This window comes from Sorex araneus, chromosome 1 (genome assembly GCF_027595985.1).
Source record: "Sorex araneus isolate mSorAra2 chromosome 1, mSorAra2.pri, whole genome shotgun sequence".
NCBI classification, from domain to species: Eukaryota; Metazoa; Chordata; class Mammalia; order Eulipotyphla; family Soricidae; genus Sorex; species Sorex araneus.
The window spans coordinates 26,325,598-26,349,787 of NC_073302.1; the positions used below are offsets into that span (position 1 = coordinate 26,325,598).

Sequence of the window (24,190 nt, forward strand, 5' to 3'; positions counted from 1 at the left end):
AGTTATAAGCATAATTGCTGAAGCTATCCATGTCTAGGTTTTTTTAATATACCTGTTTCAGTTTTGTTGAATAAAGCCAAGTAATGTGAATACTGCATCATACGGTATATGAGATTATGGGGGCATTTAAAGGAACTACCAAGTTATCTTTCATAGTTGACTATTATCTTGAATTCATATCAATAATTGGAGATAGTTTCTGTTGCTACATATTCTCTCTAGTCCTTTATGATGTCAGTTTTCACATTTTGATCACTCAAATAAGGTGTGATGTTATCTCATTGTTTTAACTTTCAATTATATGACATGATGTTGATAACATTTAATTCTTATGGCATCGTTTGCAGGAAAAAATTGTTTATTTGTGTTGGCTTTGCTCCTTTATCAAAGATTATTTAACTGTATTTCTGTGGGTTTATTTCTGATATTTCCACTCTGCTACACTATTTTAATTGCTTTTCACCAATAATATAGACTTTTTAAAATCATAGCTTTAAGGTAGACATTAAGGGAAAGATAATGTTTATCTTTAAATCTTTGTTTTTAATCTTTGACTATTGAGTTGTGGTTCTTTTCATCTCCATCACCAAATTTTATAATAAACTTGTCAAAATTCACAAAATAACTTGGTGGAATTTTAAGATGATGAGTGTGAGAAGAAATTCTATCTTTACAATACTGACAATTCCTTTTCTATGAAACAGCTATTTATTTTTTCTTTTATATTTTTCATTGAAATTTGCCTCACATAGCTATTGTACATAATTTGTTAGATTTACACTTGAGTATTTTTAGTGTCAATGTAAATTATCACTGTCACTGTCATCCCGTTGCTCATCAATTGGTTCAAGTGGGCACCAGTAACATCTCTCATTGTGAGACTTATTGTTACTGTTTTTGGCATATCCAATACGCCAAAGGTAGCTTGCCAGGCTCTGCCATGCAGGCGAGATACTCTCGGTAGCTTGTCGGGCTCTCCGAGAGGGGCGGAGGAATCGAACTTGGGTCGGCTGCGTGAAAGCTGAATGCCCTACTGCTGTGCTATTGCTCTTTAATTTCAGATACCACTTGCTTGTTCCTAGTAATTAGGTAAGTTAGTGTATATTAACCTTGTTTTATGTCATCTTGCTATAACCTATTACTAGATCTAGGTTTTTTTTTTAAGTTTTGTTCAATATGTTTGGATATTCTATATCAACAATCAAGTCCTCTTTAAACAGATGCAGGTTCAATTATTCCTCAACACTTTGTCTCCTTTTTATTTTCCTTTCATTACTACATTGATTAGAACTTGAAGTATAATTTGGGAAAACAGAATGACGGGAGACATCCTTGTCTTCTTCCTGATCTTAGCAAAGCTCATTATCATGTATGATGTTAATTGTAGGTTTTTATAGCATTTTTTAAACATAGAAATATTTATTCATAATTCAAAACACACTGCACTTGAGTAGCCTGTGAGCCTGTCCAGACTAAATCTAAAATGCATTCTCCCTTTGACTCTATTGTAGCTTTTCTTAGATTTTTCAAGACACTGAATGGTTTTTATGTCATTGATAACATTAATGTCCCGGGCCTTAGAGTTGGGTCTTGGTACCTCTCTCAGACCTTGGTGTGGTTACATCTTGGACTCTTGCTCCAAAGCCTTTCTCCTCGAGAGGAGGACCTCCTCCTCTTGGGAGACTGACTTGGTCTTACATGAAGATGCATGGGGACTTCTCTGAGTGTAGGTAGCTTTTCTCGCAAGGATCAGATAATGGCACTCTCTCCAACTTCTCATCCTCCTTTTCTTCTGTGGACTCCATGTCATCCATGTCTTCTTCTAGAGCACTAACCTGAGATTTCAATTGTTCAGCTTCCTCTAGGACATAACGTTTCTGGAGCAGGAGCAGAACGGTAATCACACACTCTCTAACTGTAGTGCAGCTCGTCAACGAACTCATTGAGGTGCATCAGTTCAAACTCCCCATGACGGTTCTGCCTCTTGATTTTTCTGCAGTCATTGTACAGAGGCTTTAAATGCTTGTAGTAATCAGTGGCTGTGCCTTGCCAGCCTCACGTAAAGTACACCCAGCATACTTGAAATCTTCATTTTTGATAAACTTTACGAGGATATCTTTCTCAGGTTGGATCTGTAACGTCTTCCCATACCTGTTCTTTATTGAGTGAAAGAAGTTCCTTTTTATTGCTGAAGTGTGTGTTTGTGTGTTATCACGAATAAGTGTTAGGTTCTATAAATGCTTGTATATATGTAGATAATCCTGTGATTTTCCTTTCCTTGCTTGTTGCTGTAATAGATTTCATGAATTGATTTTCAAATGTTGGATTAGTCTTGCATACCTGAGATAAACATTGCTTAATCATAGTATGTGGTTCTTTGTATACATTTTATAATTTGATTGGATAATATTTTGTGGGCTCTTTTGGCCTTCTTATGTTTGTTTTATAATTTCTTTGGTTCTAGTTAGGATAGTATTGACCCTAAGATGAGTTAGAAAGTATCTCCCTTGTGTCTATTTTCTGAAAAATAGTTTAAAGAATTGTTCTTAAATTTTGGTAGAGGTGTCAGAGAGATAATACAGTGGGTAGGATGCTTGCCTTGCATGTAACTGACCCAGGTTTGATCCTCTGCAAAAATAATCCCAGAGCCATGAATAAACCCTGAACACATCTGGATGTTACCCAAAAACATAGCAAACAAAAGTTTAATAGACTCCACTAGTATACCCATCTGAGCCAGAAATTTTAAAATTTGAGGTTTATTAATTATTGATTCAATGATTTAGTAGACATAAGTCATTTTGGATTGTCTACTTCTTATATGAGTTTTATTTGGCTGATAGATCCAGTTTCCTTTCCCTGTTGGAATCACGAGGGAATTTTTCTCTGACTCTACTAACAAATTGCTAGAGTACAGGGTAATAAAACTCACGAAAGTGTTGAGATCCCTCTATGATGGATTTTGTTCTCTTGATGTTTAAACTCTCAGAATTTAAACTCAAGGAGCCTCCAGCAATTTGTCAATTGCAGTTCAGGTTTTTCTCTTCTGGCATGAATTTCCAAGGAGGTTTCTGCCTATAGATTTTGCTTCTCTAAAATTGTATTCTCTCTCTGCCTATATTTCCGGTTTCAGAGTTGGGTAATTTACTCTGTCTTCTCTGAGAGATGTAACAAAAGTTGTTGGTTTTTCCACTTTCTTACTTGCTGTTAAAATAGATAATTTTCACTTTCTTTCCATGCCAGTCCAGAATTCTCATTTCATTATACCACAGCTGTTTTGGGCTGAATTTTATGGAGACAATAACAATGCCTGTCATATCTTAGTCATTCGTCTTGTGTATGCTAATAATCTTATACATTTGAATTACTACTCTTCAATAATCTTGTCATCTGCTCTCCTGCGGTTTCTTGTCTAATTTAAGTAAATTTTGGAGCCATGTTAGTTTTATTTAACTTATAATGGTATAATATGGGTGCAGTTTGTATGTAAAAAAATTTTTTTAGCAAAAGATGAATTTATAGTCTTTAGGATGATAAAGGGACTGTTTCATATTCTTCAGCATACCTTGGCTTTCATGACTCAATGAGTAGTACAAATTATTTTTCCCATTTTCTTTTGCTTAATGGGGGACATACCTGGCATATTCAGAGCTTACTCCTAGCTCTGTGCTCAGAGATCACTCCTGGTGGGGCTTCAGGGACTATTTAGGGTACCAGGAATTGAACCTGGATCAAATATAAGCAAGGCAAGTGCCTTGCCTGTTGAAATAGTACAAGTTTTTAAGAAATGATGATTTTTCTAATCATAAAAATATACTCTAAAATGTATACAGGTTCTTTTTTTTACAAAATAATCAAGAGCAAATGCTGGACCTTCTGAGCAGTGCCTAGGAAGCCTAGAGCTCTACCAGTAATTCTTAGTCAACTGGGCTGGCAATCATTGCAAGGGCTGGAATAGGCAATGCTGCTCTAGTCTTGTGGCACCTGGGAGTATCAGTCCACCTTATGGTACTGGTGGCCTTGAAAGTCAAACCCACCAGTGCCTGGAGGCTTCCCTGCATCCCTTAATGCTCAGGGACCATGTGTCAGGACCAGGTCTTGGGAATTGAACCTGGGTTAAACGCATGCTAGGCATGTACCTTAATCACTGTACTATCTCTTAGGCCATGAATCAAGCATTTAATAAAATATGAAAAAGATAAAAATCTCAATGGAGGGATAGAAGTGATAAAGATAAGGACAGAAATCAATGAAATCATAAGTAATAGAGATGAACCAAAGAAATGCAGTGATTTGGGATTAATGAAAAGGTAGTTTCGTAGACAAACTGACCAAAAAAGAAGGAAAGATGTAATAACTAAAAATACTGAACAAACTATAATTACAGTCATAAATGTTATAGTAGTTGAAAAGATAATATGGAAAACAAGGTGCTTAGATAAATTTATAGAAACATAGAAATAGTAAAGTGTTATAGGATGTCATGGAAACTTTGAGTAGATCATGATTGTCATAATGGAAATGAACATCATAGACCTGACTGAAAAAAAGACATCTTCTGAGTGGTTTCAGTTTATCAAACTTCAATAAACAATTTATTGGTCCTAGAAAGTTAACAACTTTTAATATTTATACTTAATAGACACATGAGGAAACATACTTATGTGGAAAACACAACGACTGTATACTTAAAAGTACTGTAAACATTATAAAGAGGAAACTTTAGAAACAGTCCCAATAAGATCAGGATTAAGAAAGGAATGTGTTCAATAGTCGCTGGTTTTTATAGAGTAAACAGATCTTGGCTATTGTTTACAAACCTCTAAAAAGGCCTCAGTGGGCATCAGGTGTAGAAAAGAGGAGAGAACTGTTGGTGTTTGGAGATGAATAATTATGAAAAAAGATAAAATTAGCATATAAAGACATATTTCTCAAACATTTTACAAAGATTCTAAGATATAAAATGAACCCCTAAACCAAAAATCTATTTATTCTGAAATTAGTAATAACCATAAGAAGAAAACCAGCTGGGCAGGGCCCAAAAAATGGGGCACATGGAGACCTTAAGTTCAGTTCTTAGAACTCCTAGTGCCTAAGTACCCCTTTACCTGAGCAGCACTGCATCACCTGACCTGAGCATAAAAGTCAGGCTCCTCTAGCCCAGCTGAACACTGCTAGGAGTGACCTATGGACTTTTGATCACGGCCTGGAACCCACATAAAGTAAGACACCCACTAAAATAACTACAAAAAATTATGAATAAAAGAAATTTAATAAGGGGCCGGAGCGATATCACAGTGGGTAGGGCGTTTCCCTTGCACGCGGCCAACCCGGGTTCGATCCCCGGCATCCCATATGGTCCCCCAAGCACTGCCAGGAGTGGTTCCTGAGTGCAAAGCCAGGAGTAACCCCTGAGCATTGCTGGGTGCGACCCAAAAAGCAAAAAAAAAAAAAAAGAAATTTAATAAGCTAAATGCACAATCACTATTTTTTTTTCCTTTTTTGGTCACACCCAGCGATACACGGGGGTTACTCCTGGCTCATACACTCAGGAATTACTCCTGGTGGTGCTTGGGGGACCATATGGGATGCTGGGAATCAAACCCAGGTTGGCCGCATGCAAGGCAAACGCCCTACCCGCTGTGCTATCGCTCCAGCCCCTGCACAATCACTATTAACATGTTCACTATTTGACTCATAAATACAAAACTTTTTGTACAAGTGGAAAAGCATAGCATGTTTTTATATAAGGCAGCTCAATAAAAGATGTCTAATCTCTTCAAAAGCAGTTTCATTAAAATTCTAGGTAGATTCTGAAACTTATTCAAGTATTTGAATAAATCAACCAGTTGAATGATACAGAAAACTTATAAATATGTTTGAGATATGATAAATTCGGCAACAAAAATTATAAGTTAGTGTGACAAACTGCTAGGTTATGTTGGAATTAGTCTCGTAGATAAAGATTGATTCACAACTGTATAAAGAAATGAACTTATATACTTTGTACCAAAATAAATTTGGATTTCATATTGATCAAACATCTACACATAAGAATAAAACAATTAAAATTAAAACCAACAATTAAAATATGTTTTTGACCTGTGAGTTATGAGTATGGAAGAAGAAAAAAAAAGTACAAATAGGCAACATGGAAATTGCTGTGCTGGGGATTTCGAATTGACAAATTCACACTAGGTCCAGCAAAGGAAGGAAAACAGTATAATGTAAAAGTAGGCATATGTTTTCTAAATATTGATGCATTTTGGAAAAGCTCATGATAGAAGATCAACCAAGTCATATTTATTTACGATCAAACAGCGTGCTGAAACTCCCTGAGATACTACATAGTAATTGAGCAAAATGTACAGACTCCTAGAGACCTAAGAGACATAATTCTTCAGGTCCACTCCCAAAGCTGTACTCAGCAATTTAAGAAGGAAATGATCACGCAGGCCATTCTTCTCAAATATTTCCTGAGTGTACATTGGGTGTGTGACATGATGATGAGGCCCTGGGGAGCATTGTTAGGGATTAAGCAAGGAGACAGACTCTCAGCTTCCTTGAAGTTTAATCTGAGAGGCGAGAGTGAAAACAGGTATACACGGTGGGGCGATTAAGGATGGAGTCAACCAAGACCCATGTTGACAATGTCAATATCTTGTCTTCTTCTGCTCTCACATTCTTGATGGGGAGGGAGGATCCTGTAAAGAGAAAGAAAAGATGCCTCCTGGGAGTGCAGAAAGAAAGGGGGCTCTGGTTTTAAGGAACTGGATGCAGTTGGATCCCCATATAAATGGAATTACTAGTGAGTTCCACCGACTCCCAGACACGTGGGTTTTGTCAGCCCATACTTCTCTGCATGGGCACAATTCTCAGCCCACCCCCGTGCCTGGTTTACATTGAACTTCAGCTTATTTTTCCACGTGTGCTTTCAGGTCTTTCAGGGCAGGTAGCGTCCTTTAAACTTGCTTGACTACACTCCCCCTTTTGCATGTACACTTAGAGAAACATGCTCCGACTCACACAGTTTTGGAGGCTATGTTCTTTAGTGGGGAAAAAAAAAATTTTTTTTTAAGCATTTCAAGTTGTGGCCTGTGGCATTTATCTGTGAGACAATGCTTGATACAATTAAGTTTTCAAACTACCATTTTAAAATGCTTCATTTCAAGCTCTTCCCCTTCCCATTTTTTTTCAAAGCTTAAGACCATTTCTGAAGAAATCAACATGCATATTAACTTTACAACATCTGGGCTAATTCAATATTCTCGATTTGCCTTTTAAATTTTAATTTAGATGCTCATGAACAAAAATGTTTTCCAGCCATGCCTTCAAGGACCAAGTTTACTATACATTGTCACAGGCTGTGCGGACAAAAAGTAATGAGCAGGTTAGGTGCAGAGAGCAGTCATTCTATAGGTAAAGTGCCCCACATCAGAAACTTAAACCCGCTTCCCAGAATGCACTCGGATACACAGAAGCTTCAAAGAGAACTTTTTCCCTGAAGGGAATTGGTAAAATTGGAGTTGGGTGAACCTCAAAGGAGTCTCGATTCGCAAACATTGCTTATGTTTGGATTTGGAATTGAATTTGGCTCCAGTGGTTGGCATCTCTGAGCTGTGCTGTGAACTACCCCAGCCACAGAGAAGGGGGAGGAAGAGGAGGAGAGGAAGACTGAATTCTGGAGTAAAATTTCCAAAAACACACAATAGTGCAATGTTGATGCGATTAAGAAAATTAGAAAATGGAGTTTAAATGGAAAAAGTCCGTCTTTATCTTTCACTTCCCTTGCGATAGCCTTTCAGCTCCATATCCTCCGTCTTCTTTGATCTCCTTTGCTTTCCACTTTCCTTCCCTTTCTTTTTCTAATAAGATTGCTATTCAAGCTCTGTCCTCCCTTTCTTGCAGAGTTTGCCTCAAGGCCTTGAGTTATGAATTTCAGGGCTTAAAAAGGCCTGTCAGGTTACAAAACAGTGTGTTCAGTATGAGCTAAATTTTGAGAAGGGAAACTATGCAGTTATGTGTATGCAATTATATGTGTGCACAGACAAGGGATTAGACGAGTGCTTGTAAAATGCCAAGATTTTTTTTACCCCCCTGAATGAGGTGGTTTCACATTCTTTCTCTCTATATTCTCTATCTTTTTTCTTCTTCTTTTTCTTCATTGTCATATTCTTTGCAACATAATCTATTTGATCATGTTTCTGCAAAAACCATTTACACTGTAATCAGTCCAACATATAATAAGGCATGGGTTTATTTGACACAGCCTTATTATTGAGTTTTAGGAACCTTGTATTTTTTTATATGTCCTTGGCCTTTTATTATATATATTTTTTATCATCATTTAGTTTCAGTAAAACTCTTGGGCTTAATATAGTTCAGTTCTAAAATAATTTTTCCTATTTCTTTTATTTAAAAGTTCATTTTCACTGTATCACTGTCATCCCATTGCTCATCAATTTGCTCAAGCGGGCAGCAGTAATGTCTTCATTGTAAGACTCGTTACTGTTTTTGGCATATCAAATACAGCACGGGGTAGCTTGCCAGGCTCTGCTGTGTGAGCGGGGTACTCTCGGTAGCTTGCCGGGCTCTCCAAGAGGAGTGGAAGAATTGAACCCAGGTCAGCCATGTGCAAGGCAAATGCCCTATGTGATGTGCTATTGCTCAATAAAAATCTTAAAAAAAATTCTTGCTAAAGAGAGAGAAAAGGAGAGAGAGAGAGAGAGAGAGAGAGAGAGAGAAAAGAAGACACAGAAAAAAAAGTACTGCCACAGAGGCAGGTGTGGAGGGGGGGCTTAGGGTAACTGGGTGCATTGGTGCTGAGAAATGTACACTAGAGAAGGGACAGGTATATGACTGAAACCCAACCGTGAACAACTTTGTAACTGTTGTTTTGCTTTGTATCTCACAGTGATTCAATTAAAAAAAATTTTAAAAATCTTGTTATTAAATATGTGTGATTAGACACAATTTCACTCTAGACACTAGATGTACTGATATGGGGATGTTAATAAATATTTAACAAATAATATTTCAGATGTTTTAGAGAAACATACTTTTCTTGAGGACTGGAGTGATAGCACAGCTGGTAGGGCGTTTGCCTTGCACAGGGCCGACCCGGGTTCAATTCCTCCACCCTCTAGGAGAGCCTGGCAAGCTACCTAGAGTATCCTGCCTGCATGGCAGAGCCTGGAAAGCTACCCATGGCGTATTTGATATGCCAAAAACAGTAACGACAAGTCTCACAATGGAGACATTACTGGTGTCTGCTCGAGCAAATCGATGAGCAATGGGATGACAGTGACAGTGACTGTTGGATAGAAATATAAATCGATGAACAACAGGATAACAGTACTAAGTGCTACTCTTCTTGAAAAGGAATCAAACACAGTTCCTTCGAAAAAGAAAAATGGTCAAAAAATTTTGTTTTTGAGAGTTTTATGGTCCTCCTTTTCATTATAAAATAGTTTAGTAAAATGATTCAATGAACTATAATTGAAGAAATGAATTATTATCTATCTATAATGCATGTAATATATTCACCAAAATAGAAAGGTATATAAAAATTTGATATGAAAGACTTCTGAAAAGACTCAAAACATGCTAGAAGAGATGGCACAGGGGTAACACACTTGCCTTGCACACAGTAGACCCTGGTAGGATCCCTGACACCATTTATGGTCCCCCCGGCTCTACCAGGAGTGACCCCTGAGAACAAAGCCATAAGTAAACTCTGAGCACTCTGGTTAGGACCCCAAAGCAAAAACAAAGACATAATCAATCTGTGTTTAAAATATGGCTAGGTCCGTCCCCCTCAGCTGCCACACTGTTGACTTACCCATCATCCCCGAGTTATTAATTCCTGACTAAATCTCTGAGGAGATGCACAACAAGGAGGTAAAATTCAATGTCATGGAGAGTTCTACCTACAGTTTCTTCTATGTACCTTATAGAGTCATGTCTGATATTGAGGTCTTTAATCCACTTTGATCTGACTTTTGTGCCTGGCATTAGACAGAGGTAAGAGTTCATTTTTTTTGCAGGTAGCTATCCAGTTTTCCCAGCACCACTTGTTGAAGAGGCTTTCCTTGTTCCACTTTGAATTTCTTGCTCCTTTGTCAAAAATTAAGTGGCCATATATTTGAGGGTCTGTGACAGGATATTCAACTCTGTTCCATATTCATTGCAGCACTGTTGACAATAGCCAAAATCTGGAAATAACCCGAGTGCTCTAAAACAGATGACTGGTTAAAGAAACTTTGGTACATCTACAAAATGGAATACTATGCAGCTGTTAGGAGAGATGAAGTCATGAAATTTGCTTATAAATGGATAGACATGGAAAGTATCATGCTAAGTGAAATGAGTCAGAAAGAGAGGGACAGGACATAGAAGGACTGCACTCATTTGTGGAGTATAGGATAACATCACATGAAGCTGACACCCAAGGACAGTAGATACAAGGGCCAGAAGGATTGCCCCATAGCTGGAAGCCTGCTTCATGAACGGAGGGGAGAAGACAGCTGGAATAGAGAAAGGATCACTAAGAAAATGATTACTGGAGGAATCAATCGGGATGGGAGATGTGTGCCGAAAGTAGATAATGGACCAAACATGGCGACCTCTCAGTATGTGTGTTGCAAGTCATAATGCCCAAAAGTAGAGAGAGACTGTGGGGAATATTGTCTACCATGGAGGCAAAAAGAGGGTGGGAAAGGGGGAGTATACCGGGTATATCGGTGGTGGGGAATGTGCACTGGTGGAGGGATGGGTGTTTGATCATTGTGTGATTGTAACCCAAACATGAAAGCTTATTAACTATCTCATGGTGATTCAATAATTTTTTTTTAAAAAGGAGGTAAAAATTCATGGAAACACCCGTCCCACAGCTGAAAAGTCTTGGGGAGAAGGCAAGTGGGCTGAGTACCGCCCTGCTGAGGCCCTGGCAGCTGCACCCCCACACACCACTACTGCCGCCTCATGAAGGACTCAACTCCGCAAATTTACTCATATTCTCTGCAGAGATGCCAAACTGAATAATTTCAGGTACCCTGATGTCCAGGGTGAGAAACTCTGGTGTCTTCTTAGTGTCCCCTGTACTTCTGGAAACCATGACAGCTAAGCCCACCTTCACAGCCACTTCATGTGAACTCATTGGCTCAGACCATAGATCCTGAAGTCTTTTGTGAACCCTGTGACCACACATGCACTTGTGTACTGTAGCACTGCACTGCAGCACTGTCGTCCTGTTGTTCATCGATTTGCTCAAGTGGGCACCAGTAACATCTCCATTTTGAGACTTGTTGTTACTGTTTTGTGCATATCGAATACACCAGGTAGCTTGCCAGGCTCTGTCGTGCTGGTGGGATACTCTTGGTAACTTGCTGGGCTCTCTGAGAGGGGTGGAGGAATTGAACCCAGGTTGTCTGCGTGCAAGGCAAACACCCTACCTGCTGTGCTATCACTCCAGCCCATGAAGTTGTGCAATACTTCCTATGGGTTCATACTGAAATTCCAGTAGGACCACACCAAATTAGATGGGAAAGTAACATAGAAGCCAACTAAATTCAAGAAGCAAAAGCAATAAGACAGAAGGCTCAATTAGCAATAAACAGCTTAGTAAATCCTTAGACAAGGGCTTAACAGCCCTGTGGTGAAATATAACAATTTTTATAAAATATTAATTTATAATTATTTATTTTTATAATGGAGCTTTGTTATCTAATCAATATCAACTCTAGAATTGTGTCAACTATTGTGGCTTTTGTCTACAATAAGTTAAATTTTTTAAAAAAGAGACTAAAAAAGGGCCTTTGTAAGAGATGTGCATTATCACAAAACTCAATGTGTAAATTTGTAAATATTTTGACTGTCTTTAACTATGTTCTTTAGTAAACTGTAGTGTGGATTGTCTTTAAGGAGAGATAAAAACATAACTTCCTCTAAATCATGGTAGTGCCTAGATTTTAGATTCTCAGTAAGTCACTAACTTGCAGTATTAGCTGGGAGATTCTCATAAAAGGGAAAACACTTCTTTATCTAGGAAGATTTCTTTAATTGCAGAGATTTTACTCTTTCTTGAATCCTAAGAGAACTATGCTTCCACCCAATTATTCTGATATATGTATCATTGTAGGTTCTGGGAAGATCAATTATTTTTATTTATTTTTTGTTTGGGGCCTACACTGGAAGTGTTCATGGCTTGCTCTTGACTCTACACTCAAGGATCATTCTTGGTATGTTCAGATGACTTGATGGGGTTATGAACTAGGATCAACTGCCTGCAAGGCAAGAATGTCACCTATTGTACTATCTCTTAAGCCCCACAAAGATCAATTATTGGTTAGTTTCACTCACTTATCACAGAAACGTTCATTAAGATCCTACTATGGACCAGAACTTGTTCTTTGCCTAGGAAAAATGGTTGCTAAGATTCCCTTGAGTAGTTTAGGGTTTAGATGGAAGAGCATTTTGGCTTTAATATTCAGAGTATGAATACCCCAAAGAATTATGTGAAGGCTGCTTCCCCAGGCTTCCCCAGCGCCACAGGAGAACTGGATATTTGGTTACTTAAGCTGCTCAGAGGATGACTCAGACTGGGGAAGAATTACAGGGATCAGGAGCAATAAAATGTTCTGCTCCCATTGGATTCTGCTGTCTGAAGCAGTGGAGCCTTACCAGGGTGACAGAGGCCATGAAGAAACACTGATTCAGAACTTTTCAGTTTTTTTTAAATGCGTTATCTTTGGTGAAACTCTGTTTTCAAGGGCCATGACATGAAGCAAAGCTTCGTAATTCCTATCAAGAATCTGCTAGGACAGTCTTGATGGGTGAAAAGGATGCATGATGGAATATATCTACAAAGATGAAAGTTTGATTAGCCTGAAAAGATGGGAGTAAATGGTCCATTTATGGTAAGCAGCAAATGAATTTTCAAGGCGAGAAGCCATAAACTCTGCATTATAGAGGCTTCATTTAAATCATGATTCTAGTGTCTTGGTTGAGAGTATAAGCTCTTTCACCAGGCAGTCTGGATTCGTTTACCACTCAGTTTCTTACCCGATCTGAAACTAAATAAAATACATATTTTCTCTAGGTCTCTGCTTACTCATTTGTTAAAACAAATCAAATAATACAAGTTTCTTAATCAGCTTCTAGGAGAATTTAGTCAATGCATTTATGTTTGCAGTAAAGAGGCCAGCCACAACTAATTAGCTGTAATATAATTAGATAGTAGTAGTATTTCAATGAGACAACTTGATACGTGAAGATAGAAATTGGAATGGTACATTTTTTAATGGTTAAGACCATAGTCAGAACCAGACTGCCTGTGATTAAATTCCCATTACCTCTTCTTTGGTGAGAAACATTGGCCGGATTAATCGCCACTTCTGTGCCTCACATGTAGATATATGCCAACAGTAATGTTTACCTCTTGGAGTTATTTAAAATTTCTTTGGTTTCTTGCCTCACACTCTGGGGGAATGTCATCCCAGATAGAGAAGGGAGCACCAAGTAAAATGTGATTGGAAATCCCGAGCGGGGAGGGAGATGCATGCTGAAAGTAGACTAGAGACTGAACATGATGGCCACTCAATACCCCTATTGCAAACCACAACTTCCAAAAGGAGAGAGAGAGAACAAATTGGAATGCTCTGCCACAGAGGGGGGCGGGGTGGGGGGATGGGATAGGGGAGTGGGAGGGATACTGGGTTCATAAGTGGTGGAGAATGGACACTGGTGGAGGGATGGGCTCTCAAACATTGCATGAGGAAAAAAGAAGCACAAAAATGTGTGAATCTGTAACTGTACTCTCACTGTGACTCACCAATTGAAAAATAAATAAATTATATAAAAAATTTCTTTGGTTTCTTTTGGGGGAAGCTGGCTCAAGACTTACTCCTGGCTCTGCTCATGAATCACTCCTGCTGGATTCCAGAGATCATCTGAGTTGCTGATGATCGAACCTGGGTCAGACACATACAAGGAAAAATGCCCTACCTATTGTACTATCACCCTGGCACTGATGTCTTAGATTTATTAAGAATTAAATGCTGTATTGCTGAGTGAAATAAGTTAGAAAAAGGACAGACATAGAATGACTGCACTCATTTGTGGGATATAAAGAAAAACATAGTGTGAGACTAATACCCAAGGACAATAGAAACAAGGCCCAGGATGAATGGTCCATGGTTGGAAACCTGCCTCAAGGGCTGGGAGAGAGGGCACTTGGGAGGAGAAGGGACCCTTATGACAATGATGGTTGAAAGGTATTTCTCTGAATGGCAGATGTGTGCTGAAAGTAGATCATACATGATGGCCTCTCAGTGTCTGTATTGCAAACTATAATATCCAAAAGGAGAGAGAGAGAGAGAGAGAGAGAGAGAGAGAGAGAGAGAGAGAGAGAGAGAGAGAGAGAGAGAGAGAGGCAGAGAGACAGAGACAGGGACAGAGAGAGACAGAGAGACAGAGACAGGGACAGAGAGAGACAGAGAGACAGAGACAGAGACAGAAGAAAAGTGTCTGCCATAGAGGCAGCCTGGGGGTGGGGGGGGGCAGGAGGCATAGGGAAGTGTATACTACTGGAGGAATGGGTGTGCCTAAAACCTGATCACAAAAGCTTTGTAACTGTTTCTCACAGTGATTTAATGAAAAAAAAATTTAAAATAATTAAATGCTGTTGTAAAGAATGAACGTAGGTAAAAGACTTGACACATGTGTGGCACTTACACAACTATGGGTGGTATGAATTACTGGCTACTATAGCAGCTATCACTTATTTATTTATTTTGCATTACTGGGAATTGAACCCAGGGTTTCACATAGGTAAGGCAGTAACTTTACCAACTTGCTGTATCCCCAGCTACAGCAGTTGCTTTTGAGCCTGCGTGGTGTGTGTGTGTGTGTGTGTGTGTGTGTGTGTGTGTGTGTGTGTGTGCATACGTGTGTATTAAATGGGAATGAGAACCCTCGGTACAGCTTAAGCATCCTCTTATAGTTTTTCAAAACTCAGATGCCAGTTATTATCTTTGTCTCTAAACCTTTGGTGGAAGCTGAGCAAGGAGCCTGCAAACTACTTTCTGCTTTGTTGGCAGGTTCTACATTAGGGTTGTATCCCTGAGGTTGCTCATGGGAGGGTCTTTTTTGCCTTGTTTTGTTTTATTTTTTAGCCACACTTGAGTATTTTAAGCAGTACTCAAGGCTTAGTCCAGCCTCTGCACTCAGGGATCACACCTAGAGGTGCTCCAGGGAAACACAGGGTACTGGGGGTTGAACCCAGGTCAATTGCACACAAGACAAATATTATAGCTCCAACCCCAACTCATGGGAGTGTCTTGCTCCTTCTTGTTTGGGATACCATCAGGTATCCAAACCTGCTGCTGCTGTTCCTCTGACCGCTTCCACTGAATCAGTCCACAGAAAGCTTTGCAAACTTCTGTTCAGTTTCAACATGTTTGCCCCTAAAATGTAGGCACCAATGTGCAATGCCCCTTCCTCAGGGGTTGGTCATGGAGGCCTCCTGGTAGGAGGAGTCTTGTGTGTCATCTTTGTGGGGCAACTGTAATTGAATACATCCAAACCCTGCTTCGTGACCTCTCAGATGCCACTATGTCTTCTCAGTCTTTTAGTTCCAGTGGTTTCAGTTGCAAGTACACAGCCCGCTGCTAGTTCGCAGAGTGGCCCTGCTAATCTGTGACGATTACTGTTGTACACATAGTGTGCCAGGATCTGGTTCTGGCTACAGTATTTTTCCTGGTCTGCAGGACATTTCTGCAGACAGGGCATGGGTCAGCCAATCAGTGGTTCAAGGTCCTTCCTTGTCAACAACGTTTTCAGTCCTTTCTATTACACTTTACACTTTTTCCCAACAATTGAAATGGTTTCAAGTGGATCCTGATATAACTTTGGAAACTTCAGCCTTGTTTAGGAAGCAAAGCACCTGGAGATGATAGAATTTAAGCATATGGAATTAAGAATATGGAATGTAAGTAAAACATGTCAGCCATCTTTCTCATATACCAAGAGCAGACTTTTTCTTTTTTTAATTGACTCCCCAGTTTCAAAGCTTTCATGATCCGGTTTCAGTCATACAATGTTCCAACACCCATTCCTCTACCAGTATACATTTCCCACCACCAATATCCCCAGCAGATATTTTTCTCTTCATCACCTGCTTACCACCCACAATTAATTATAGGCCAAAGATCAAGTCTGCATTCATGAAATGGAAAATCAAGAAACTTCCCTCTACTTAATTTTTCTCAAGTACACGGTTGCTGGGATTTTATTTAGGTAGTGATTAACAATAAAAAGTTTGATTTTATAATATCCGAACTATAATAAAGATAATAACTGTTTTCAACTCAGAGAAGTCGCCATAACTTGGTAGTAAAACTAGGAATCTTACCCACTCCTTTTTCAGCTTGTTTGAGGGATCACAAATTTCCCTGAACCTCATCATTTTTTTCTTAAAAAATAGGTAAATGGCATCCCAAGTGCAGTTATTACAAATTTTGCCTTCCACTGAGGAAGTTTGAATTTAAAGAAGTCTGCTGTGTTCTGAACCATCTTTGAAAAACAAGAAGCCTTCTTGGAGAGAGGCAACAGTGTTCTGAGACCCTGTGGAACTGAATTCAAACCTTGTTTTCCGGCTCAGTCTTTTTAATTGTGGCAAATTGTGACTTCCTGTTTTTTTTCCGGGGCAGGGACATGGCTAATGAAAAGGCCCCATAAGGATACAGAGACATCAAATGACTCTTACAAAAGAGCATTTTGATGATTTTAAGTATAAATAAATTAGAAACATACTACAGTATTTGATGTCTTTTTAAAGTCCCCATGAGGTTAAAAATGGAGAGCCAGCAAAGGAGAAAATGAGAAACTCGGTGACAAAAGAAATATCTGGACAAGTCTTGTACCCTATGAAGTGTCATCCAATGCAAGTGGATCTGCTTACCCTTGATTTAGAATGGGAAGTGACTCAGGGCAATCAGAGACATTAAAATAATGCAGGTAATAATCACAGTGAACATCTGCATCAGCAGATGTGGTGTCTGCCTTTTTCTAAATCCATGTTCCTCTGTTAATGATTACATTTTAAGTTGCAGGTAGTGTTTTGTATGATCCCCAAGGTATCTCGCAGAACAAGAGAAAGCATTTATCTGCAGATGGATCAGGGGTAGCGGGACAGAATAAAGTAAGTGGTTGTACTTTCGGAATCCTTAACATTTTTGGAGAGTGGAAGCATTTGTTTCAATTGATCCGTTTCTAAGTTAAAACAAAGTAAATTATAAAGAACATTTCCTGCTGCATTTGTTAGCTTTGACGTCAGTACTTTTCATTCTATTAACACTTCTTCTTCGCCGAGATCATAAAGATCAATAAAACCAAGTCTCTTGCTCTTTTCTTCTCCAGAAATCCTGTCAATAGAACTCTTGGCACGAAACTGACATGGGAAATGGAGGAAGTGCTGTCTTTTCACAACACCTGCAGCAGGTCTGAACCCTGGGGCTGATCCCTGGCCCTTTCAGGACCTCAAGGTCCTGATCTGTAACAGGACACAGCCTGGGAGTCACCGAAGGAACATGGAGAACACTGGCGTCCTGGGACCTAAGCATTTTATTGTGAAAATTTAACACTCTTCATTTTTCTCCACAATTTCCTTTCTCTTCATACATGGATTGTATTTAAATAGGCATAACCCTGTTTATTCTTTCCCTGAGACTGAACTTTATTGTTTTTTATGAGTAAAACTTTGAATTTATGGATTGATTGAAATCTTGTGGTTTGCAATACTGTTAATGACGGTTTCGTGTGCACATAATTTAACACCACACCCGTCACCAGAGCACCCACCTTTTTCCATCCAGGACTTACCTCCTTACTTCCAGGACTCCCAACATCTCTCCCTTTCAGCATCTCCCTCCCCCAACTTAATGGATAGGTTCTTCTGTTAGGTTGCCCTTGGCCTTTTGTTGCTCCTTTGCGGTGTATCTTTAACTCCGATATATGAGAGAGATCATTTTGTACCTATCCCTTAAGAGATTACAGGGATTAATCATTTGACCACCATTTAACTGAGCTCTATTACCACCTTTTAGTACTTAGTGCTGGTTCTTTTCCTCCTTATTTCTTTTTGATTCCTTCCTCTTCTGCTGGCTTGTATATTTCTCCCAAAATATTTTCAAAAGTGTATAATTTTTCAGAGAAATTAGAAATCTGAGAGTCTATCTTGCATTCACAAATGGAAAGACATTTTTTTTATGGTGTAAAAATGTAAAAATATTCATTCTCAATTTTTGATGTCTCAGTACATATAATTATTGCTCTATTTCTTCCTATAATTTGATGAAATAATTGAAAATAATTGAATAATCTAAGACCAATTTTTTATTTGTTTTTCTCTTCATTGTTAATCCATTAATTCTAACTGAATAGTTGATGGTTTTTTCTTTTCTTGGTTAAAACTTAAAAACAGGTGCGAAGAGTGTGTCTAGAAATAAATGCCCTAATTTAATTTTTGCATAATGAAAGGGCAATTGGTATGGTCAGTCTACTCAGAACACTGTCTTTGTGTGTGTGTGTGTGTGTGTGTGTGTTTGTTTGGGGGGTGGATATTAGACAGAGGAAAACATATGCACATAAGAGTTGTTTTCATTTTTATTCAATTTTATTCCTCTAACTACTCAATGTCTTATCTGGGAAAATACTTCTCTCCACAAGACAGGTTCTGTGTATATGCATAGGTGACCCTCTTTTTGTATGAGTTGTAACCCTCTTTTTTATTTTTATTTTTTGCTTTTTGGGTCACACCCTCGGAGATGCACAGGGGTTACTCCTGGTTCATGCACTCAGGAGTTACTCCTAGCGGTGCTCTGGGGACTATATGGGATGCTGGGAATCGAACCCGGGTTGGCCACACGCAAGGCAAATGCTCTACCCACTGTGCTATTACTCCAGCCCCAGAGTCATAACCCTCTTACTCTCCTATTGCATTTAAAATAAATTCTGTCATCCTATTTCTTCAGCATCTCCTCTTCTTTTATCTTGTGTCTTCCTTTTTCATCTCATTCTTTTATGATCTCATGCCCTTACACTCAGACCCTTTTGAAAAACAATGCTACCCCCTGCCCCTTTTCCCCCTATACACTATAGAATATATCAAATGGTTTTCAAGGATTTTCTTCTGCTTTCTATCATAAGTCATTGTAAGGCAGTAAACTAGTCTCTAAGCTCCATAATTAATATTCTTTTTGGATTATTATACATAAGTGTTCAGCTACCAGAGACCAGCTTTTTTTCTGAATCATCCTCCTAAGGAACATTTCATGTGAACTTGGTATTTCACTCGAGTAAATCTGTCAGCTTGAGGTAGAATGTCTTCTTCCCTTACCTCCTAGATGATCGGCACTGACAACTGAGGGAAGACATGCCATTCTAAGGTCCGCCATGCTTTGCTCCCTGGCCTTCCTGTCTGACAAATCTCCTGTCTTCAAATAGGAGATTTGTCTCCCTGATGTAGCAACAACCAGTGTGTGATTGCTTGGTACACATCAGAATATTACTTGAAAAACTAACACCCATGCAGTATTGTGGGACATCCAAGTTTTCTATTTGTTCCTGTCAAGCTTAATTTTCACTATTGAGGGAGAATTTTCTCATTTTTTTCTGATTTCATGTGCATGTTGATGGCAGCAGCTCTGTTTGAACTGTTAACCAGATGGCACAGTAAAGCAGAAATAGAATAATTGGGCCAAAAATTTTATGCACTTAAAGCTCCTCGTGCACATTGCAGAATAGCAGTCCAAATGCTTGCAGTGATCTGCTTCTCTGCTAGTCAGACACTGTTTTCTCCTAAGGTTGATCTTGGGTCTCTATTACTGATGTCTCACAGAAATGACTTATAGTTAAGCATTTATATTACCATCTTCCTGTGTCCATAATCAATAATATTTGATATGTGTATTTTTAAGGCATCTGACTAACAAATATGTATTTTTGTTTTTTTTTTCTTAATTTCAGGCTGGAGTGATAACACAGCGGGTAGGGCATTCGCCTTGCATACGGCTAACCTGGGTTTGTTTCCTCTGCCCGTCTCAGAGAGTCCGTCAAGCTACCAAGAGTATCCCGCCCACAAGGCAGAGCCTGGCAAGCTCCCCGTGGGATATTCTATATGCCAACCAAAAATAGTAACAATAAGTCTCACAATGGAGACGTTACTGGTGCCTGCTCGAGCAAATCTATGAACAAAGGGATGACAGTGCTATAGTGTCCATGTGGTCTATGTAACAAAAGCCCACCATGTGTTATCAGGAGTTCATGCCAAGTTTCTTTATTTACCTGTGGTGAGAACAGGACAAATTGCTCAAGTTCTCTGAGTTTTCTGAGAAACAATGGATTTCAGCTCAAATGAACTATTAATATTTTAATATGTCTCAGTTTACCTTTTAACAGGATTATATAAGGAAATGTATGCAAGGATCTTAGCAGAGTAACCGGTACAGAATAAGTATTATACTGAAATTAATATTGTAGTCGTTAAGTGCTATGCCAAAGCACTATTCATGTAACCCACAGGTACATATATGTGTAAGGGCTAACTTTTGAGTAAAATGAAATATAGCAACTTCATGCGTCTGTTTCTTTTCTCACCTAACAATGGTTCCAAAGCTATTCTGGACCACTATTTTTGTTCCTATTCTTTCTTCATCTTTTCCTCTTGTTATCCTGTTTTGTTTCAATAAAAGCCAATTGACAGTTTTCAATAGTTTATTTGCAGAGGAATTTTCTTTTCTTTCCACTTACTCTCATAAAGTGTAAAACAAACGAAAACAATTCACAAGGAGAAACTGAAATTCTCCACCCGCTTCTTTTTACTACCCAAGATTTCAAATAACTAAAACAAACAAACAAAAAAATCTACCCAGAAATATTTATTTATTTATTTATTTAAATTAAGTCTTTTTGTCATGTGGTCACAGCAGAATGGTTTCTTACTCATGGGTTTTTTTCCCCAGTGTTGTTCTTTGCAGGTCCTTGTTAGTCTGGTGTGTTGAATGGAAGTGATCTATAGGATTTGGGGTGGATTAAGCAAGGTACAATATGAAACATGCCTTAGCAGAGTCCCTGGCTCATGGAGGGTGCTGGGCTGTTTTGTTTGTGAGTTGAATAGTGCCCCTGTGATCTGCTTTGGGTTTTCTGACAATGGCAAACTGCTTTTTCATGGTAGCACCCAGGATCACGTGAGGCGTTTGCTTTGGTGACACTGTAGCTTTCTACCCAGTCCCTGTCCCTTCACTCAAAGGTGCAAAACATACTAGCACTCTCTAGTAATCTTCCTGTATTTCATCTCCCTCTGAGCTGGCTTCACAGGGAACCCAGCCTGCCACACAGTGCTCTCCTGCATAGGAGTGGAGATAAACTTTCTGTGGTGAGAACAGGACAAATTGTTCAATTTCTCTGAGTTTTCTGGGAAACAATGGATTTTTGCTCAAATGAACTATTAATATTTTAATATGCCTCAGTTTACCTTTTAACAGGATTATATAAGGAAATGTACGCAAGGATCTTAGCAGAGTAATCAGTACATAATTAGTATTATACTGAAATATTCCCACACATATATGTGGGACATATATGTGTAAGGGCTGAATTCCACAATGAGCTGCAAATTCTCTAGGGTGTCTTTGGTCTTCTCAGGCAATCCCACACCAACCCTGAAATATTCCTGCCCCTAGCACAGTCACTTCTCCATCTTCCATATAAATGGTACCCTGTTCCTTACTTTTCTTCTTTTGCCATTATTTTTTTCCTAATTGGTAAATATTCCTAATCAGATCATCACTTTTAAAGTCATTTCCTCAAGTATCTAATGCTTGCTCTGCTAACTATATTTAATGTGAGTTGATGGATACAAAGAACCTTGGCCTTAACCCACTCTGTAACATGCGCTCAGTATACTGTCCGTTTGCTATTAACCTATCAACATCCTCATTCCCTGTTCCAGGTCTTAGCCAGTCCTGCCAGTTCTGATCATAAATTTGTGCCAGGTTTCTCATCTCTGGATCATTTCTTGGTCTTTAATTTCCTTCTGTCAGATTTGGTAGCTGGTTTTTCACTCTTTCTGAGCAATCAATTGCCTGACCTCACTCCTTTGGCATACTTTTGGTTTCTTCATCCCTCCTGCAGTATCCATGCCTTTTCTTTCCCATTTCCAGCTTTCCAGGTCTGCCTCTGTAGGGAGAGTTGGAGTAAACTCCATAACCATGTCGCTTCTCCAGCTGGGAACAGAGTGCATTTTGTTTGGTGTCTCATCCTCTGGTGATCAGGGTTTACTCCTGACTCTGCTCAGGGATTACTCTTGGCAGAACTTGGGGGACCATAGAGGGTCAACCTATCTGCTGAATCACCTTTTCTAGTCCTAGGGTTGCATTTTTAGTATCTTTATTTCCATATATTTGCAGTCTCTTGACTGGAAGAACTCAGATCCACCTTTGCGTTTTCATCTCCTAGCTCAGGGCTTGCACTAAGTAGGTGGCAGTATGATGTGTTTATGAGGTGGAAGATTGGCAGATTATGGAGGCTCCTCATCAGCTGTGCTAAAGTGAGAACCTAACAAGAGACATTTATGGTGTCCATAATTGAATTGTTTGGAATCTGATATTCTCGCTAAGAGGTGGGCGAGTACAGTGGAGCCTCATGATTATGGTGCAAGGGATATTTAGTGCATTTGGAAGGAAATGTTTATGTGAGAAAAACCTCCCATATTTCAGACATATGGCAGAATGTTCTGATGATTTAAAAATAAATAATAGATAAATAAAACCTAGAGGGTTTTTTATGTCCAATATGTTCTCAACCTTAGGGACTTGATAAATACCTACAAAACAGATGAGAAAGCAGAATACTTAGGGGCTGGAGATGTGGCCCGATATTAGAGCCCAGCCCTGGGTTGAGTCCCAGATATAATAAAAGTAATTGAAGAGAAGTCTGAAAGAACTGAAAGCAATGTGGCAATATGATTCAGGAAAGAACTACCTGGAATAGAATCTAGGAACCCTTGGAAAGCAATAAAGCTGGAAGTGCAGGGAAAAAATGGCATTAGAATGAAATTTTAGTTCAGCACTAACCTCACTGCACTGTACTTCTCCTAGGGGTTAGGAAGAGTGCCTTTTTAAATATTTCTTTTTGCAGTCCTGCCTAGCATTCTCCAGCTAAGTCCATGCTAGAGAGCCTGATAGAGTTGGATTGTTAGAAACATCAGATGCAGGCTCAGAGCATGGACAGAAGGCCACTGGGGAACGTCCATAGGAGTCTCCTTAGCCTCCTTACCTGGCACCATTGATTCTGGTAACTTTTGGTCTGTATCATTGGGACCCTCAGTTGCTCTTGCTTCCTCTGTGACTAATTTCACAAAAGATTCTCATTGCATCACTGTTGAGATTCATTTTTCCAGACAGCCTCTCCTATCCTGCGACTGGCAACCCTTGGTCACTTGTTGCTGTCCAAACATATGGGGTTGTTAGAAGAAAAGAGAGCTTGATTGAATAGTGTGGGAGCAAGTTCCTGCCTCTCCTGGGAACCCCCGCCCCTCCCCCTGGTGATATTCAATCCTACTCCAACGCCCTCAAAAGAAGGGCATCTAGATGCTGTTTAGCCAAGATGACAAATGTTCTTCACAAATGATGAGTTATGAGTTTAGGCTTTTGGACAGCTCGTGTAAATCTTCTAATTATTCCAGTTGACAATGAGCTGCACACACAGAAAAGGTTCAGAAGTGGATAATTAGTCTCTCACATCTTCGGAGGGCTCTGACAGTTTGCAATATTTAGCTACTCTTAAAAGAATGATCTGTGAATCTTCTTTGGATAATTTTCAGGTATGAAAACGAAATCCAGCTTTCTCCCATTTGCTCGCACATGTGTGATGTCCATCATTCAACCAGAGACACTTTTGTTATGAGGTTTTCCACAAGGGAAAAACAAACACATGGGAAACAACTGGAATAACCAACGCTGAGTTGGCAAGACAACTTCATGAACACCCAATACTTTTTGAATCATTAGAAATGTTAGCTTCTAGTGTCAGCAGTATGGGGAATTCATTATATCAACCGCATAACGCATCTTTTGTATGGGATTGAAACTGTTTGATGTGAAAGCATATGCCATCTTTGTTTGGAGCTCAA

The 24,190-nt window shown here is 39.2% G+C and overlaps 1 pseudogene; it reads right to left on the bottom strand.

Moving 5' to 3' along the window:
- Window positions 1-1,602: 1,602 nt before the first annotated feature.
- On the bottom strand, window positions 1,603-22,270 carry LOC101559091 (pre-mRNA-splicing factor 38A-like; annotated as a pseudogene).
- Between the last annotated feature and the right edge of the window lie 1,920 nt (window positions 22,271-24,190).